Raw genomic sequence first — 20302 nt, forward strand, 5'->3', positions numbered from 1 at the left:
TTCCAAATTTAATGTCCCCCTGTCCACATCTGGATGTTTTAATTGGTGGTGTGTCTCAGGGGTGCTTAATTGATACGGGTTCAATGGTATCAACCATTACGGAAAGTTGTTTGGTTCAGCATTTTGAGCCATGGGGTCAAGAGCAATTTAGGTCATGTTCATGGTTGCAGCTGAGAGCTGCCAATGGGCTCTTCATCCCATATATTGGTTATATGGAGTTGGACGTCGAACTCTGTGGTAGGATAGTGAGACGATGTGGGGTGCTGGTGGTCAGGGATCCTCCTGGTGGCTTGCACTCTCGAATCCCTGGTGTTTTGGGGATGAACGTACTCGGGCGATGCTACCAGGAGCTCTTTGGACATCATGGCCCTGCTTTGTTTAATTTTCCTCCGGCTTCCAATGCGCCACTTTCAGTCTCCAAGCCTTGCAACACTGCCATCAAGGTAGTGAGCAATCTGCTGTTGAGGGTATGACTAGAGTAAGGGTGCGTCGTACTTGGGCATGTTGCATCACAGGCGGTCCCATTAAGTTTTTTTTGCGGCAACTTGTGCAAAACAGCTGGCAGGTAGTACAGTGCTGTTTGAGCCCTCTGAGTTGGGGCTACCTGAGGGGTTGTTAGCCTCCCCTGCCTTGGTGCGAGTGGTTGGAGGCTCAGTTTATGTGCTGGTGGTCAACATGGGCACTTCTGATGTCCTACTTTTTCCCCGTCGAGTACTGGGTACCCTTGTTGTTAGTTTGCCGACAGGTATTACTGAAGTTAGACCCATTACAGTTAGTGCCTATTCAAAGGGACTCAAGTAGCTAGTTCCACTGTTCCAGAGCAGATTGCAGCATTGAACTTGACCGCATTGCCAGAGTCAGAGCAGGGAAAGGTGAGGACCTTGCTTAACAAGATTTTTCTGAACATGATGGTGATTTGGGTTGTACCAGTCTCATCTCTCATGATATCCCAGTGTTAGGCGATGTTCCTGTACGGCAGCAACATTGCCGTGTACCTCCCTCTGAGTACGAGGTTGTTAGGGCCCCCATTAATCAGCTGTAGGAGTTTCAGGTAATCAGGGAGAGTTGTAGCCCGTACGCTTCCCCAATTGTGTTGGTTAAAAATAAGTACGGTAGTCTACGCTTGTGTGTGGACTACCATCAGTTAAACGGCAAGACTAGATGAGACGCATTTCCCTTGCCCTGTATTGAGGAGTCGCTGGATGTGTTGACTGGGGCCTGTTGCTTCTCTACCATGAATCTAACTAGTGGGTACAACCAGGTCCCTGTCACAAAGGGGAATAAGCCTAAAACTGCTTTTTGCACACCATTTGGCTTGTTCGAATGGAACCGAATGCCGTTTGGGTTGTGCCATTCTACCTTCCAGTGATTTATGGAGAGGATATTCAGAGACCAGCAGTGCCAGTCGTTGCTATTATATCTGGATGATATTGTGGTGTTCTCCACTTCTATTGCTCAGCATTTGGAGAGGTTGGAGGTAGTTTTAGACTGGCTGGAGCAGGGAGGGTTAAAGATTAGGCTGGAGAAGTGTGCTTTTCTCCAGCAGAAAGTGAAATATTTGGGTCATGTTATTTATTCTAGGGGAGTAGCAACGGATCCAAGTAAGATAGAGGCTGTGGCCCAGTGGCCCCGTACTTCTAATGTCACAGAGTTATGATCTTTCCTTGGGTTTTTCAGCTATTACCGGGGGTTTGTGGAGGGGTTTGCCAAGTTGGCTGCCCCTCTGCATAAGCTGGTAGGAGAGTTTGCCAGTGTAAAGTGTAAACAGACGGGAAGGGTTTTTGCGGATGCCTGGAGTGAATGATGTCAGGTGAGCTTTGAGGGGTTAAAAGAGAAGCTTACTACCAATGTCCAATTATAGCTCTATGAAGCTGGAGTTTGTTGCGCTCAAGTGGGCCACGACTGAGAAATTCTGCGAGTACTTGTTGGGTAATAAGTGTGTGGTATTCACAAATAATAACCCCCTTAACCACCTGACCTCTGCAAAGCTTGGTGCAACTGAGCAAAGTTGGGCTTCTCAGCTGGCTGCCTTTGATTTTGACATTAAGTACCGTTCAGGTAAGAGTAACAAAAATGCAGATGCTGTTTCACAGCGAGATCCCTTGGATCCTGGTGTGTTGGACGGGTTTGCCCCCAGCTCTGCGATTCCTGGGTCATTGGTCGGGTTTAAGTCAGCTGTGGTAGTGACCCAGTGTGTGGTCTCTACGCTTCCCAGGTACTCAGTTGGTGAGTTAGGTTCGCTGCAAGCAGCCGACTCTGTTATCCAGGAGGTGTTGCGATTTGGGAGACGAGGTACCCGCCCAAGTCCTGATGAACGGCGCCGACTGACTAAGGCAGCCCTAACGTTGCTCCATCAGTGGGACCATCTGGTTGAGCAAGATGGTATGCTTTATCGGCGGGTTCACTGCCCTGCGGGTAAGGAAGAGATGTTATAATTAGTATTACCTGCGGCCTTGAAGTCAGAGATTCTGAGACCGTTGCATCAGCAACATGGACATCAGAGCAGAGAGCGTACCCTTGAGTTAGTGAGACAGGGGTGCTATTGGCCGGGATTGTACTGATGTGGCAAGCTGGTGTCAAGAGTGTGATCGGTGCCAAGGCAGCAAAGGACACCCAGCCACTTGCTCAGGGATTTATTGGGCGGTTATTGTCATCTAGGCCAAATTACATCCTCCCTGTGGACTTCACTGTTTTGGAGTCCACACACTCTGTCATTGAAAGCACCTTGGTAATGACAGACGTTTTTAATAAAAATACCCTAGCTGTTTCAACAAGGGATCAGCGAGCTGAGACAGTGGACCAAGCTCTGGTGACAGAATGGTTTTATAGGTTCGGTGTTCCGGGCCTCCATTCTGACCAGGGTCGGAACTTTGAGTCCTTGTTAATCCGTCAATTATGTGAGCTCTATGGTGTGGCGAAGTCCCGTATGACCCCATATCACCCGGCTGGCAATGGCCAGTGTGAACATTTTAATCGCACCTTACACAATCTGTTACTCACACTGCCAGTGTCTAGGAAATGAGATTGGGTAACTTGTCTTCCCCAGGTAGTGTTCAGCTATAATAGTACTCCTCATCAGGCCACAGGGGAATCACCACACCTTCTGATGTTCGGTCAGGATCCGCGACTTCCAGTGGATTTCTTGTTGGGGAGAGACCCACAGCCAAGAGAGGGTAGTGTGCATGACTGGGTCTTGGAGCATCAACCAGGCTACAGGTAGCCTTTGCAGGTGCACATGAACGCTTGCAGGTGATGGCCGACAGGCGCAAGGCCTATCACGATCAGTATGTCTGAGACCACTGGTTGAGGGTCAGCTGGTGTACCTCCGGGAGTATGGGGTAAGGGGCCATCATAATATCCAGGACCTGTGGAGCCCAGTGGTTTATCAAGTGATGAGGGCACCTAAGGAGGGTGGGGTAGTGTACATGATTGCACCTGTAGATGACCTCACCAAGACCAGGAATGTGCACCGTTCACTGGTACAGAGTCGCGTCTGTAAGGACACTGTGGTTGTTGACTGTGGTAGTCCTTTGCATGACCCAGTTGTGGACCCGTCCTCATTGGATGAGGATGAGGTGGATATGCTGGCTGTGGTGCAATTCACTGTTGAACCAGAGCCGATAGGGCGGGCACCTGAGATGGGACTGGGCCCACAGGAGTGGATCAATACTATGGGACCAGTTCCTGTGATTGGGCCAAGACAATTGTGTCCAGAAGGAGGTACAGCTAGTACTCCGGAACCCCAGCCTGAAGGCTTGCCTAGGGCTGATGAGGTTGTTTTGCACAGAACGAGACCCGTAACAGCAGGGCTGCACCCAAATCGACTTTGAAAACCCCTTCCCCATTTGGTGGGAGAGATGGGTGGAGTTTCTCTTCAGCAAATACAAGGTATAACAGGCATTTTTGCATGGTTGCGTCCCTAATCAACCTAATGCTCTTGGATCATCGAGGTTCGAGGTATGAATCGAGGTATGAATCGTGCGGGACCATATAAAAGGGGATGTTAGTAACTGTTTGCGTGGGATTACCGTCTGTGTTGTGCATCATTGCCTGGGGACCGCCCCTTCTGGATCTTTTCATCTTTGACGAGTTGAGGATAGTTCGCTGTTGTGGGCTGTTGGTGGCTTCTATTCCCTTACATGCCCTTCTCGCAGTCCCATGCTTTGTGATGTGGTGGCATCCTTTGGTGTGTGCGTGATTTGGATGTGCGACTAGTTATGAAATGAAGGTATGTGGGACTACCACTATTGTGCAGTGCTCATTGTTTAGAGCGTAAGTATATGATTTTTCATTTTATTTTAGGAAGAATAGACTGTTCCCCAATACTGGCTGTTCGCCGAAGCCTTCGGGAGGTACGCTGTTTTGGTGCTGATGCTTTGTGTATCCGGATTTTCCTTGTGACAAACTTTCTCGTCAACATGTGCGTGGTCAACGTAAGTGTTTTGTGTGACACCTGCTCTCCAGCTTTTGTACCTGTGATCGCTGGGTTTTTTTCTTCACTAGTCCTATAATTTGTATCTGATTTTGCTTTTTTGCTTTTGGTATATATTTTCCCTATTTGTTGTGTATTCGGTTGGTTTCCTTAGCTGCATTCAGTAGTTTTGTATTTGGCTTGTTTTGTTGTTTTGCAGTGTTTTTGCTTTATCTTTATTTTGCTTTAAGGGTGCTGTTAGAAGGAAATTGAGTTGACCAGACATCCAGCTTTGGTGCCAAATCCTGAACATCATCATAGTTTGTTTCATGATTTTCTGGTTTATTAATTTAAATGTTTATCATTGTTTTTGTAATTAAGTGTCCTTGTTTTTTTGTTGAGACCATTTTTGGTAATTTTGTCTAGGGGTGCTCCGATCACGATTGGCCGATCGTTATGCGCATTTTGTCAGTAAAGCCGGTTCTCTAATCAGCGGTAAATTCCATCAGGTGTGTGATTTCACATAGAGCAGGAGTTACTACACAGAGCCGTTACTAACTGAGAAGCTGCGCAAATCCACGTTCATTTTCAGCGTTTATTTGTGCATCTTCTCAGTTAACAAAACGGCTCTGTGTAGTAACAGCTGCTCTATGTGAAATCAGGCACCTGATGGAATTTACCGCTGATTAGAGAACCGGCTTTACTGACGAGATGCGCATTAACGATCGGCCGATCGTGATGGGAGCAGCCCTAATTTTGTCCTTCGTTAGAGGAGCCAAGGCTTCAAGGCAGACCGCTAGTAGGCCCTCACGTGCCGTGGTGGAGGTTCTGTCATTGAGTGCTGTGTGTTCATGCTTGGCCTTATTGGTTTGCGTGTGTTGAGACGGTGCACAGGGTGGTAAGAGTGATATAGGAGCCTTGTGCTCATTAAAATAATGTACCTGCCATTGTTAAGCCTCTGCCTCCTTTTTGTTTCTTTGTCGTGAATGTTGTATGTTAACCTGGTCCCACAATTTGTAAGTGTTGTTGGGTTTTTTTAGACTGCTGTTTAATTACTGAAATAAAGCTTTTGTATTTTTTATTTTTTTTTGTATCCACGTCTCTGGCCCTCCTTTCGAAAACCACGCTCCTGCGTGCCCCTTGTAAGTGGTTGAATTCATTAGGATTAATAGTTCCCTGGTAAACAGGGTGGCGTAGTCTTGTATATGAAGAGGTAGTTTTCTTCTATCAATGTCCTGCTACATCAGCTTGATGCGTCCCAAAGACAGACCTTGCCAATTTGATGACCATCGCCACAAGATCATGGGAACCAGACAAGTCCTTTGCTCCTGTGTTGCAGCCTGGAATTAAACCACGCCATGCTGGTTTCTTCTGGCCATTGGAGAATTGCCCAATTTCTGTCACCGCTGAATTGTTGATTCCTTGCCACTGTGGCCTTTGGCTTGCTTAGTTAGAGATGCTTTACTGACTGATTGCACAGACACTTCGATGAGAGCTGAACTGGTTGATGACATCACTGAATCATCAATGAACTGACTTTAGCTGAAAAATGACTCTGGTATTGTTTTCTTGCATTACTGAAAAACTTTTTTTCTGTTTGACACTGTAAAGCTGCTTTGAGCTAGAATAAGCCAGTCATCAAGGTAACTGAGAATGTGAATGCCCAATTCCCTGAGAGGGGCATGGGCAGCCTTCACAACTTTTTTTGAAGAAGCATGGAGACAGGGACAGCCCAAAGGGAAGAACCTTGTACTTATATGCCTGCCTTCCAAAGGCAAACCAAAGAAATAGCTTGTGCTTTGGAAGGACTGAAACATGAAAGCAGGTGTCCTTCAGGTTTATTGCCGCAACCAATTTGAGTCCCTGACACAAGTTTGCATGTGCTTGAGGGTCAGGTATTCTGAACAGCAAGCAAGTCCATTACTTTAGGTTGAAGATTGTCCTCCACATACCCCCTCTCTGGACCACTGTAGAGGTTGGTGATCATCTCTTGACCAAGAAGACGTCTAGGTCACCGGTTCTGTAAAGTCATTAGATTCTGATGGTTCTAGCCCACCCTCTGAAGCTGCGATCGACAGCTCATCCTCTTCACACCACCTGAATGAGAAATTGGACTCGCCCTGAGATGAGCTTTTAAACTCATCAGCAAGGTCAACTGAAGGACAGTGTGAGAGTGAATAAGTGTGAAAAGAACTGGGAGAGATGTAGAAACCGAATCCAAAAGGGCACAGATGGAAAGGTATGATATATAAACACGATTCCACCCGTGAAGCTTTTTTTTGTTTGTTGAGAATTTAGTCTTGCAGGAGGAAATTTGATCTTAAAGATCACAGTTGAAGCATCCAGGGGTACTCTCACAACACTTGTGAGACAAGCTGTGTGTGGGGAGGGGACCTAGACCTGTGCTATAGATCCAATAACGAGGAGATAAAAAGGTGCATGAAGGGCTTTTTTCTCACAGAGAGATGCTGGCCTGTTTATACTGGGGTGACTGAGGTGTGGCCAGCTATGTAAATTTCTCAATGATATCATAAGTGTCTGGGCTCCCAAGAGTGACACCTAGTATTAGAACTTTTGATAACAATAATGTCCTATGCTAATTATTCCCATAATTTCCAGAAAATAACAGCTTTTCTAATTTTCAGTTTCATGTTTATCAAATACAAATGATCTGTGATATTATCAGGAATCTGCAATGAAAACATGTGGTTTTCTGTGTTTTTGCACAGGAAACCATTAACTTCCTCTTGTACAGAAACATTATGAGAGACTAAAAAAAAGAAAAGAAAAACAGGACATATCGCTTAACATCCAAATAATAATATGAATAACAGAAATAAAGAAATGGAGCTAGTTCACTCACTGGATTTTGATGTCTATACCTCTAATATGAAAAACTCTTAAACGCTTTTAGCCTGTGTCTACAAGCTCTGAAGCCATCTACTGTATATGTAAGTGCACTTCTAAAAGTTGACACAAATATTTTCCTTTTCCATGAAAATGGAGTAAACATGTTTTTGTATGCATACCGGCAGTTTATTTGGCTTACAGAACCAGTGCTTTTAAGTGAGACTTTCCTTCCGATACCACAACTAGCACTAGCAAATTGTATGTTTTTGTGACAAGAACAAAACTATTCATTTTAAATAAAAAAGTCTTCTCACCCAAGTTCCTGTTTTAATAAAAAATGCGTTGGAAAATTGTGCAATCTTAGCAGACTCAGTACGAGTGAAGTATCGACAGGGAACTGATATGCTGTGCCTCAGAACACCACTTACACAGTTTTCCATTAAATCACATTAGATTTGTCCCAAATTGTTGTTTTGTATGCATAATGACTTCACCCTGGGCTGTAAAATTGTCTATTTTCCTTTTTTCAGTAAAACGTTTATTTTTCTGTGGCCCAAAAAAGTCTGTATGCTTCATATAGAGAGCTATAATATATATTATACTTTTTCTTAAAACCCCAAACATCAAACTCATCTATTCCACTTTTTTGATAATTCTTGAAGTTAACGTTTGCCCATTTGATGATTAAATAAACTGTTTTAGACCACTGCTTGAACTGAACATGACGCGTCCTGTGTGTATGTGTGTGATACCTGCGATTTCTCTAGACTTGTTCGCTGTGCTTTTACCCAGTGTGCGACTAAAATAGGTTGTCATTTTGATTAGATAATCTTCACGTGTTCTAGAACAGAGACAATTAAAGTATGAGAGTATACATACAATATCTGTTAACATTAGCTAATGAACTATGGACTAACTTTACTTATCAATATATCAGTAATATTTAATATTTCATATTAATATTTTAATTCATATACAAAGTATGGTTTACTAATGTTTTTTTTTTTTTTAAATAGTAAATTCCTTTTTTAGTCTTTCAGTATGCATTTAAAGAACTATTGGTTGATTAATCAGTATCGGCCAGTGTGGTCCAACCTAGCTATTGGTAAAATCCACTATCGGTTGACCTCTAATAAAAAGTGCTCCACATGGCACTTGGGAGTTAATAAAAGCCTTCTGAAGCGAATTGATGAGTTTGTATTAAGAACAATATCCATATTTAAAACTTTATAAACCGTAATCTCTAGTTTCCTCTAACTGTCATAGATGCGTACACGAGAGAGTGGCGTTCCAGCAGATTGCATAGGTGTAGCCAGAGCCATATAGAGAGAGTTGGGACAACTCCATTGACTCCAATGGAACCCTTTTGTTTACAGCAATGGCAGCTCGTGGAGCCTCTCAATAGTTCCCGGAAGTAGTAGCAAACCGATGCCACACCGTAGAGATGCAGCAGAACAAACCGTTTGTGATGCACTATTAAAAGGTAAGACATTTAAATAATAAGATTTTACAGTATATTATCAGTGCATCTAATAACAATAAATTGTAAATTAAAACCTTCTAGTAGATTATTACTCATTAAATGAATAGGTTTAAGGGATGTTATCAGATAACAGATAACAGATTATACTAGGATTGGAGCTGAATAAAGTTAGTAACGAACACTCTATTAATTGTAAATCTGTTCTCTTAATTCAGTTTTATCCATCGTGTTTGGAATTAGAGAAAAGGAGTCTAAAAAAAAAAATATATATATATATATATATATATATATATATTTTATTTTTTTGCAGGGGGGAAAGTAAGCTAACGTTACATATTAGTTAAATATAAGATTTGACCGCATGTGACAGTGGTGAGTGGAAGTGGTAAAAATGAAGTTATAAAGTTTGTTCCTTATTACACATATTAAATAATTATATTCCTTAATAATAAATTTAGAGTGAATTGATTTTGCAAAAACATGAGTGGAGTGTTTTTAGGCATTGTGATTCCTTGACTATTACCTGTCTATATTATATAATACTACTTTATTATATAATTAAACTTGTTAGTGTATAAAAGTAACTTATTGTAACATAATGTGGTAGGTGGAGGATTAGTGGTGCCACTGAACTGTTCTGTGATGGAGCATCACTGATGATGCAGGTCAGGAGTGCTGAGGGGACAATTTTTTTGAGAGCTGCATTTTCATTCTTTATTTTTCTTAGTGCTGTCTTTGCAATTTTTGATATTTTCCTTGTCTCTTTAATTTTTTTAATAGACCCAGGTAACTGGCTGATGGTTCACTGGGATGCTGACTTGCTGTTTGCTGTTTAATTTCACAGTCACTTTCCCTTCTCTGAGTGTCCTCATTCTTTTTTTCCTCAACCCTTGAAACTGATATAACCGATAGGCAGAATACATGGTATTGCTCATTTTAAATTTTGAAAATGTCACATCACTTTAAAACTAGAAACACAAGTTTGTACTAGTTATATATATATCACCTGAAATAATATAGCTGTGATCAGCAGCGATTTGCTGTATGTTTACAGGACTAGGGGTGCATTGTGCACAAAGATTGTGGGAATAGCACTTGGTCTAAGCCTACTCTTGAATTTTTTGGTCATGACAAATTGGTTTGTCTCAAAATGTGCCTGCAGAGTGACTTGAGTTTAGTTTCCACACACAACTTTTTCTTTTTTTTTTGTCTGCACACATACGGTACATATCACATAGTGGTTAAATGCACAGTTATAGGTAACACTGATGACTCCCTGCAATGCCTCACCATGAGTCTCAGCTCCCTGGGTTTTGCAAGGCTTTGCTTGTTCCTTATTTCTAGTAAATAATTTTTCCATGTAAAAAATGCAAATAAATTTAAGTATAAACATCTCACAAATTTTTTTTGTTGTTGCAATTTTTATTTATATTTAGATTGCTCCTGCTGACTTGAGCCAACCATTTTTGGTTCAACTCAACAACCTGAGCCCAAAAGGATCCTCCACCACTCTTCACCGATTCAACTCTATGTATCATCTGCGCATGCGGGTATTCATTGAGGTAAAGAGACATAGAGAATAAAGAGAGGAAATAGATGGGAGGAGGGAGAAAACCAAGGAGACAGAAAGGGAAGGCAGAGGACAACAACACTCACACCCAACCTTAAAAGGAAACATCTATGAAAGAGAGCGAGTAAGAAGGGAGGAGGGATTGCAATAGCCGTGTTTCCACTGTTGGGCCAGTGCGAGCCAGGGCTTAAAACAGGCCGGGCCAGTAGCACCGAGGCTAGAATAGCGCAGGGTTTCCACACTCAGGGCCTGAAGCTCCTCTGAGCTTCACTAAAACACGCCCTTTACACGCCTCTCAGGAACAACGTCACTAACTTCATCATTTCACCAACAAAGAAAAGTTATCAGAAAACTAAGAAATAAGTCACTGGAACTATCGCGTGATAAATTGATCATAATGAGTTGATTTATCAGTACTTAAAATTAGTGACACAGAAATATATTAATTTCTATTTTATTTATTTTTAATGCTTAAGCGTTATGAAAATAGCCTGCTTATTCAGTCTAGTCTGTTTATGTTTATTTATAGCCTATAAGTCACATTTAGAATGAATGATAATATCTGTATTTTTATAAAAGCTCCCGAACAAAAAACATTATTATATTTTTATGATAGGCTACGTGGAGCTAAACTCCCAAGATGAGACTTATGACAGATAATATAAGTTACTAAATAAATAAACTAATGTGATAGGGAATAAGAAGCTGACGTCTGATTTCTTCAAGTCATATTTACCATTGTTAATAAATATTTCTGCCTTGTATGGTGATTATAATCCACATCGGATCAAATTATTTCAAACACTCACTGCTGACTATCGCTGTTTTCTTTTCCCCTCTCCTCTCTTTCGCTCCAGTTTTTCACAAGTTCATCAAGCAACTGTGGTAAGAATATTTCATCAAGCACGGTGAGTAATGGCTTCTCCTGCTATTGTTATTTGCACCTCTTGTCACATGTACAGTTTATCTATCTCTGTCGCATACGAGGGATTCACATGTGATCAATGCAGGGAAATAGTTAGGCTGACAGAGAAGATTTCAGAATTGGAGACACGCATCCATACTTTAATTGAGGACAGTAAGAATGTTAGGGCTCTAGATACGGCTTTGGATGCGTCTAGCTCAGGGATTCCTGTACATTGTTTGGTTCCGGCAACAGAGCCCTTGCAGCAGGGCAACTGGGTGACAGTGAGACAGCGTAGTCATGGGTCAAAACACCACTATTCTGTTCCGATCAAAACATTAAACAGGTTCTCCCCACTCAGTGATGCACCCACTGAGAAACCTGATGAAAGTGCTCTAGTTATTGGTGATTCTATTGTATGGAACATGAATATAGAGACACCAGCCACCATAGTCAAATGTTTACCGGGAGCCAGAGCGCCTGACATCTTGGCAAATTTAAAAGTGCTGGCATATACTAAACGTAAATACAGTAAGATTGTTATTCATGCCAGCGCTAATTATGTTCGACTTCGGCAGTCGGAGATCACTAAAAATAACTTTAAAGAGGTGTGTGAACTTGCAAGCACGATGTCAGATGCTTTAATATGCTCTGGTCTCCTCCCTGCTTACTGTGGTGATGAGACGCATAGCAGATTGCCATGACTCAATGGCTGGATGTCTAAGTGGTGCCCACAGAATAACATAGGTTTCATAAACAATTGGATGAGCTTTTGGGGCAGACCTGACCTGTTGAAAAGAGATGGTCTTCATCCCTCCTGGGGTGGCGCCACTCTTCTCTCTAGAAATATGGCAAATAGTCTTAGTGTTTATACTTGACTAACTGGGGCCCAGGTCAGGAAGCAGACAGACTGGCTAAACCTACCGTCTGCTAGCTGCCTCACGTCACAGAGGTCAGTTAATTCTCAGCACATAGAGACTCTTTCACCTAGATATTTCACTATAGAGACTGTGTCTGTCCCCCGAACTAGAAAATACAAAAACCGTCCAAACCAAGTTAAGATTAACAATTTAATTGAGGTTCAACAAACACAAAACAGATGCAATATGGATAAACAAATGATAAAGCTTATTGAATATCAGATCCCTTTCTACGAAAACACTTTTGGTAAATAATATGATCACTGATCATAATCTAGATGTGCTCTGTTTGACAGAAACCTGGCTAAAACCTGATGATTACATTATTTTAAATGAGTCCACCCCCCAAGATTACTGTTATATACATGAGCCGCATCTAAAAGGCAAAGGGGAAGGTGTTGCTTCAATTTATAACAACATTTTCAGGATTTCTCAGAGGGCAGGCTTCAAGTATAACTCGTTTTAAGTAATGGTGCTTCGTATAACATTATCCAGAGAAACAAATGTTAATGATAAATTCCCTGTTATGTTTGTACTGGCTACTGTATACAGGCCACCAGGGCACCATACAGACTTTATTGAAGAGTTTGGTGATTTTACATCCGAGTTAGTTCTGGCTGCAGATAAAGTTTTAATAGTTGGTGATTTTAATATCCATGTTGATAATGAAAAAGATACATTGGGATCAGCATTTATAGACATTCTGGACTCTATTGGGGTTAGACAACATGTTTCAGGACCTACTCATTGTCGAAATCATACTCTAGATTTAATACTGTCACATGGAATTGATGTTGATAGTGTTGGAATTATGCAGCCACATGATGATATCTCAGATCATTATTTAGTTTTGTGCAAACTTCATACAGCCAAAATTGTAAATTCTACTGCTTGTTACAAGTATGGAAGAACCATCACTTCTACCACAAAAGACTGCTTTTTAAGTTATCTTCCTGATGTATCCAAATTCCTTAGCATATCCAAAACCTCAGAATAACTTGATGATGTAACGGAAACTATGGACTCTCTCTTTTCTAGCATTTTAAATACAGTTGCTCCTTTACGCTTAAGGAAGGTTAAGGAAACCAGTATGACACCATGGTATAGTGAGCATACTCGTACCCTAAAGAGAGCAGCCTGAAAAACAGAGTGCAGCTGGAGGAAAACAAAACTAGAGGTATTTCATATTGCTTGGCGGGAAAGTTACCTATCCTACAGAAGAGCATTAAAAACTGTTAGATCCGATTACTTTTCTTCTCTTTTAGAAGAAAACAAACATAACCCCAGGTATTTATTCAATACAGTGGCTAAATTAATGAAAAATAAAGCCTCAACAAGTGTTGACATTTCCCAACATCACAGCAGTAATGACTTTATGAACTACTTGACTTCTAAAATCTATACTATTAGAGATAAAATTGCAACCATTCAGCCGTCAGCTACAGTATCGCATCAGACAGTGCACTATAGACCCCCTGAGGAACAGTTCCACTCATTCTCTACTATAGGAGAGGAAGAATTGTATAAACGTGTTAAATCATCTAAACCAACAACATGTATGTTAGACCCTATACCATCTAAGCTTCTAAAAGAGGTGCTTCCAGAAGTCATAGATCCTCTTCTGACTATTGTTAATTCCTCATTGTCATTAGGATATGTCCCCAAAACCTTCTAACTGGCTGTTATTTAGCCTCTCATCAAAAAAACACAACTTGACCCCAAAGAACTAGTTAATTATAGACCAATCTCGAATCTCCCTTTTCTGTTCAAGATACTAGAAAAGGTGGTATCCTCACAATTATATTCCTTCTTAGAGAAAAATGGTATATGTGAGGATTTCCAGTCAGGATTTAGACTGTATCATAGTACTGAGACTGCTTTCCTTAGAGTTACAAATGACCTGCTCTTATCATCTGATCGTGGTTGTATCTCTCTATTAGTTCTATTGGATCTTAGTGCTGCGTTTGACACAGTTGACCACAACATTCTTTTGCATAGACTTGAACACTTTGTTGGCATTAATGGAAGTGCATTAGCATGGTTTAAATCGTACTCATATGACCGCCATCAGTTCGTAGCAGTGAATGAAGATGTATCATATCGATCATAGGTGCAGTATGGAGTACCTCAAGGCTCAGTACTAGGGCCGCTACTCTTCACGCTTTATATGTCACCCTTGGGAGATATCATCAGGGAACATGGTGTTAGCTTTCACTGTTTTTTGCTGATGATACTCAGCTCTATATTTCCTCGCAGCCCAGTGAAACACACCAATTTAAAAAAAACTAATGGAATGCATAGTTGATATAAAAAAACAGGATGACAAGTAATTTCTTACTGCTAAATTCTGAAAAAACAGAGGTGTTAATTATAGGACCTAAAAACTCTGTATGTAATAACCTAGAACACTGTATAAGACTTGATGGTTGCTCTGTCAATTCTTCGTCATCTGTCAGGAACCTAGGAGTGCTATTTAATCGCAATCTTTCCTCAGAAAGCCACGTTTCTAGCATTTGTAAAATTGCATTTTTCCATCTCAAAAACATATCTAAATTGCGGCCTATGCTCTCAATGTCAAATGTAGAAATGTTAATCAATGCATTTATGACCTCAAGGTTAGATTATTGTAAAGCTTTATTCGGTGGTTGTTCTGCACGCTTATTAAACAAACTACAGCTAGTCTAAAATGCAGCAGCAAGAGTTCTTACTGGAACCAGGAAGTATGACCATATTAGCCTGGTCCTTTCAACACTTCACTGGCCCCCTATCAAACATTGTATAGATTTTAAAATATTGCTTATTACTTATAAAGCCCTGAATGGTTTAGCACCTCAGTATTTGAATGAGCTCTTTTTACATTATAATTCTCTACGTTCTCAAAACTCAATTTGATAATACCTAGAATATCAAAATCAACTGCGGGTGGCAGATTCTTTTCCTATTTGGTGCCTAAACTCTGGAATAACCTACCTAACATTGTTCGGGAGGCAGACACACTCTTGCAGTGTAAATCTAGATTAAAGACCCATCTCTTTAACCTGGCTTACACATAACATACTAATATGCTTTTAATATCCAAATCCGTTAAAGGATTTTTAGGCTGCATAAATTAGGTAAACCGGAACCGGGAACACTTCCCATAACACCCAATGTACTTGCTACATCATTAGAAGAATGGCATCTACGCTAATATTAGTCGGTTTCTGTCATGCTGTCTAGTCTCTGTTTCCGTGGGTGTCCACTAGTGGGCTCACTTCCCTTTAGGCACTTCACCGTAGGCACTAGAGTCTAGTTCTGTCATCACAGTAATTGAACTCCTCCGAGATTCTCCTTTGTCTTCTCTTCCTCCGAGATTCTCCTTTGTCCTTTCATACTCCGAGTTCCCGTTCCGTTCCCTTTCCTGTTCCCTCTTTTGTTTATTTGTTTGTTTATTTTGGACTGCTTGTTTGGTTTTGACCTTGGCTTGTTTTGACCACGATTTGGATTATCCTAAATAAAGAACATCTGCAATTGGATCTACTCTCTCCTGTTTCTCACTGAACACGATCGTCACAGTTTCTCTCTTATTCCGAGGTCACCGTAGCCACCAGATCCAGTCTGTATCCAGATCAGAGGGTCACTGCAGTCGCCCGGATCCAGTACGTATCCAGACCAGATGGTGGATCAGCACGTAGAAAGGACCTCAACATCTCTGAAAGAGAGCGGAGACCAGGAAAACTAGAGCCTCAGATGCAGATCTGTAAAGATGCCCTGTAAAGACCTTGTCTCAGATGACCACCAGGACAAGACCACAAGAAACAGATGATTTTTCTGCACAATCTGACTTTGCTGCAGCCTGTAATTGAACTACTGGTTTCGTCTGGTCAGAGGAGAACTGGCCCCAGAACTGAGCCTGGTTTCTCCCAAGGTTTTTTTTCCATTCTGTCACCGAAGGAGTTTCGTTTCCTTGCCGCTGTCGCCTCTGGCTTGCGTAGTTGGGGTCACTTCATCTACAGCAATATCGTTGACTTGATTGCAAATAAATGCACAGACACTATTTAAACTGAACAGAGATGACATCACTGAATTCAATGATGAACTGCCTTTATGAACTGGTGTTATAGCTGTTATCTTTCTGAAATGATCCGCGATGCTGATGCTCTATATTTTTATAAAAACATTATTATATTTTTTATGACAGGCTACGCAGAGCTAAACTCTCGAGACGAGACTTATGACAGATAAAATGCCTGGTTTAAGCTCGACAATGGAAACGCGGCTAATGAGACAAACTCACAAATACTTCTGACAGAGATCATGATATAATCTAACACTATGCAAGGACAACATGAAATAAAGGACACATACCAAATGCTTGGCATGCTATTAAATTTATTAGAAATGTATTCATGAATTGCTGGAAATAGTTAAATGCATTTATTTAAATAAACATACAAAGAAAAAGTAATCTCGTAATATATAATTACAATTTAAAATAACTGTTTTCTATTTTACAATGTAATTTACTCCTGTGATGCTGTAATGATGAGACAGAGAGGTTCGGATCCATGTGCAGAACTTTTAATGAGATTGGTCAGACAGGCAATGATCAGCAACGGCGTCAGGTATATAGGGATGACCAGAATCGAAAACAGGAACAAGCAGATGTCGGGGGCAGGCAGCAGAGAATCAGAGTCGGTATAAACAATCCAAAGGTCAGGTACAGAGAGATCAAACACAAGGGAAACGATCAGAAATGACAGACACAGCAAATCAAGACTTCGCAGTGAGTGAGAGTGAGCGTGCTGTGTGTGTGTGTGTGTAAATGAGGTGCAGGTGTCGCAGGGTGATTGTGATGCAGTGACTATGGGTAATGTAGTTTGGGTGTGGTGCAACAGTATGAAAGGTGCTAGTGTCCAAGTGACATCTGGTAGTTGATGGGTGGAAAGGTCCTGAGTGGAGTGCCCTCTACTGAAGCTCATGGGCACTCCATCTAATGATCATGACAGATGCCAAGCTAATTTTCAGCATCATTACTTTTGAACATGTTTATATATGAATGTTTTAGTTTTTTTAACTCCTTAACTGTCACTCACGTTTTTGAAGATAGACTAGAATGTGCATAATACAAACCTGAATTTTTATATTTCAAGACTGAAAATATTTTGTAGCATGATATTGATTTACCATTTACATGGTAATGCAATGTTTGATTTTAAAATTGGTTTTAAAGGATGAATTTTGAGATTTTAAGTTTTCAGTTGATATATAACTTCTGATGATTTCTAAAATGTGATAGAGAAAAGGGCAAGTCTTTTTTTAAAACAAAGGTCAAAACTCCTGTTATAATTTAGATTTTTGAGGGTGCACTCTTATCATAAATTGATCTATTACTTTTCCTAACTTAATTTTTAACCAAAACATTGGTAAATATATATATTTGGGAGTCTTAGACCTTTCCAACGATAGTTTGTCAAGATTAGATTAGATTTGATTGTAATATAGTGAAGTAAACATAGGCGTCCCGTATTCGGGACGGGATGGCAGTTGAATATATTGTTTATATGAATAAGTATTTTAATAATTATACATTAGATTTAGATATATAATATCTATAATATATAATTATATTATTATATGTAACTGTAAGAATTGGAAACAATAAGCTTCATTTTACGTTTACATGCTAATTACTGCTGCTAATAGTTAATTGACCCATAGTGTGGTGCGAGCTGAAAATCACCTGTCTCTGTACTGAAAGTCATCAATATGACATTAGTTAACATGAGATCAGTGAAAAAAAGAACAATATGTAACGTAAAAAGGCAACAGCAACACGTGTTTATACAACTTAACGTTAGCCTGAAGTTAAGTTTTTAAAATAACAGTAATTGAACACTAATCTTCAAAAATTACCTAATTTGATATTTTAAAAACAGCATCGCTGTAACTACATACTAATGCTACATACATATGTCGGTGTGTTATATAAATATATAAAATAAATGCATTTATTGACTCCTTGTTTCCAGAAATCGCAGTTCTGTCACTATACTCTATCATGGCCGCCAACGCACTTCCTGGAACTATCTGAAGTCTACACGAATCACGTGACAACCAAACATTTCGAACTTCCGTTGTCGCAACTTTCTCTCTCTATATATGGCTCTGGGTGTAGTGTAAACTCTGGTGAGAGTATGTTAGCCTCGTGAGAATTTTTGAGTGAACTAGCCCTTTAAACTACTGAATGTTAGCTAACTAGTCGCTTCTATGTCTGCTATACAAGAAATTCAGAATAACGTGAACAAAGCACTTTCACATCCACAAAATATATTTGAAGCATTACATACCAGCAGCACTAATTTACAATAATCCATAAACAAGTGTTTGAAAGAATCATCTTATTTGATGCAGGAGTGGAAAATTGTGAACATTAACTTAATGAAACCTAGTGAATTTATTTAATATTAAGATATTTAATTACAGTTAGTGTAAGTGGCTATGTTAAAGCCATGTTTGTGAATGCATATAGAAAGTCATCTACCTTTGGTTTTTTTAGTGTTTTTTTTTTGTTTGTTTTTTGAGTGGGTGTGCAACTTCATCTTTTATCACTGAAATCAAAGAACAGCTCAAAACATGACCAGAGCAAAGTCTACAATTAAAAGGTTCTCAGGTGCTGAGAGAGTTTGTCATGTCTTGTCTCTGTTATGCTACAAACATTTTATCTGTGGTTTCCACTCTTGCAACACTCTTGTTTTTGAAAAGAAAGGGGAAAAAAAACCTGTGCTTTATTAGCCATTTGATCTTCACATTTTGTTTCCACTTGTTTGTCAAAAGAGTGTAAATGCCACTTAAACCATATGTCATACAGCAATAGCTTTTAATTTTGAGTGTAGCGTCTGCAATAACCTTGCAGAATGGGAAATCTTTTTGAAAACTACACAAAACTAAAGTGAAGATGATTTGTGAAAGTAGTCTGTTCTTACCTGTGCGCCCACAATGTACGTCAGAGACTTGTTTGTGATTGAAATGTGGTCGAGCAGCTGAGTGACCTGAACACGTGGGATGGATGACACTCAGATAAGAATAAAGTACTGAAATGTGCGTTTGTGAAAATCTTCAATGAAATAAAATAGTGCTAATGACAAAGAAAAGGAAAAATCTTTTTAAAGTCTAGTTTAAAACAACATGTGCCAAGCTCTTAGAAATATACACTTTGTATACATGCTGGATTCGTATGTTTAAATTAAGTGACTCTGAAATGAACATGTCATGTTGTGTAATCAGTAAAGAGACTGTTCACCCAAAAATGTAAATTCTGTCCACATCTACTCACCCTCAATTTGTTCCAAACTTGTGTGAGTTTCTTTCTTCTGCTGAACATAGAAGACATTTTGAAGATTGTTGGTAACCAAACAATTTGTTCCAAAAATACTCCTTCCGGTTTGTCACAAGTTTCGGAAAGTTTTTTTCGAGTATGGCTCTGTGTGACTGTAGATGGAGCGGAATTTCCTTATATGGGTCCTAAGGGCGCTTCTGCAGGAAGAGCGCGCGCTCCCGTAGAGCAGAGCACTGAGAGCAGAGACATTCACTGATCAGAGCGAGAGACATAGTTGCCAAGTCTGCTTGTAATATGCGACTTTGGGCTTTATTTTTTTGTAAGTCGCATTAAAACAGCACGGGTTGCGGGTTGCGTTTTTTGGGGCTTATTAAAGAATATATGGTTGCTTGTTAGGAAAATCTGACAAGTAACTTTGTTTTCTTTACATCTATGGTGTACATTGATACTGATACATTGGTTGACACTGTCTGCTTACAGATATAGCCAAATCAGTGCAATCATATAAGTGCTGTGGTGTCCGCCCCCTTATCCTCCTCATTGGAGTAATATCACGTTCAACTTGCAGGCGACGCGCTATATGATCTACAGAAATACACGTATTTCAATTTCTACAAACAATGCCTCCAACGAAGTGGAGAATTTCATTTTATTAAGCTAAATGTTATAGCTACCCTTAATGCTCTTGTCTTTCCCTTCTTGTCTTTTTGTCCTTTTCCATCTCTCCAATCCGATTCAGCCTCACAGGTGATCGGAGATGAGGAAAGTGCGTTCTCTCTGCTTTGTTGCAGTTCCCTGATTTTTAATTATTTTTATCCTTTTTTTCCTAATCAGTTGATCCTTTTC

The 20302-nt window shown here is 40.2% G+C and overlaps 1 long non-coding RNA gene across 1 annotated transcript; it reads left to right on the forward strand.

Moving 5' to 3' along the window:
- Window positions 1–5112: 5112 nt before the first annotated feature.
- Window positions 5113–10169, forward strand: LOC128015640 (uncharacterized). The gene is made up of 4 exons (XR_008183966.1): window positions 5113–7362; window positions 8638–8744; window positions 9352–9409; window positions 9525–10169. It is a non-coding gene; the product is annotated as an uncharacterized LOC128015640 (long non-coding RNA).
- The last annotated feature ends 10133 nt before the right edge of the window (window positions 10170–20302 follow it).

Source organism: Carassius gibelio, chromosome A1, assembly GCF_023724105.1.
Source record: "Carassius gibelio isolate Cgi1373 ecotype wild population from Czech Republic chromosome A1, carGib1.2-hapl.c, whole genome shotgun sequence".
NCBI classification, from domain to species: Eukaryota; Metazoa; Chordata; class Actinopteri; order Cypriniformes; family Cyprinidae; genus Carassius; species Carassius gibelio.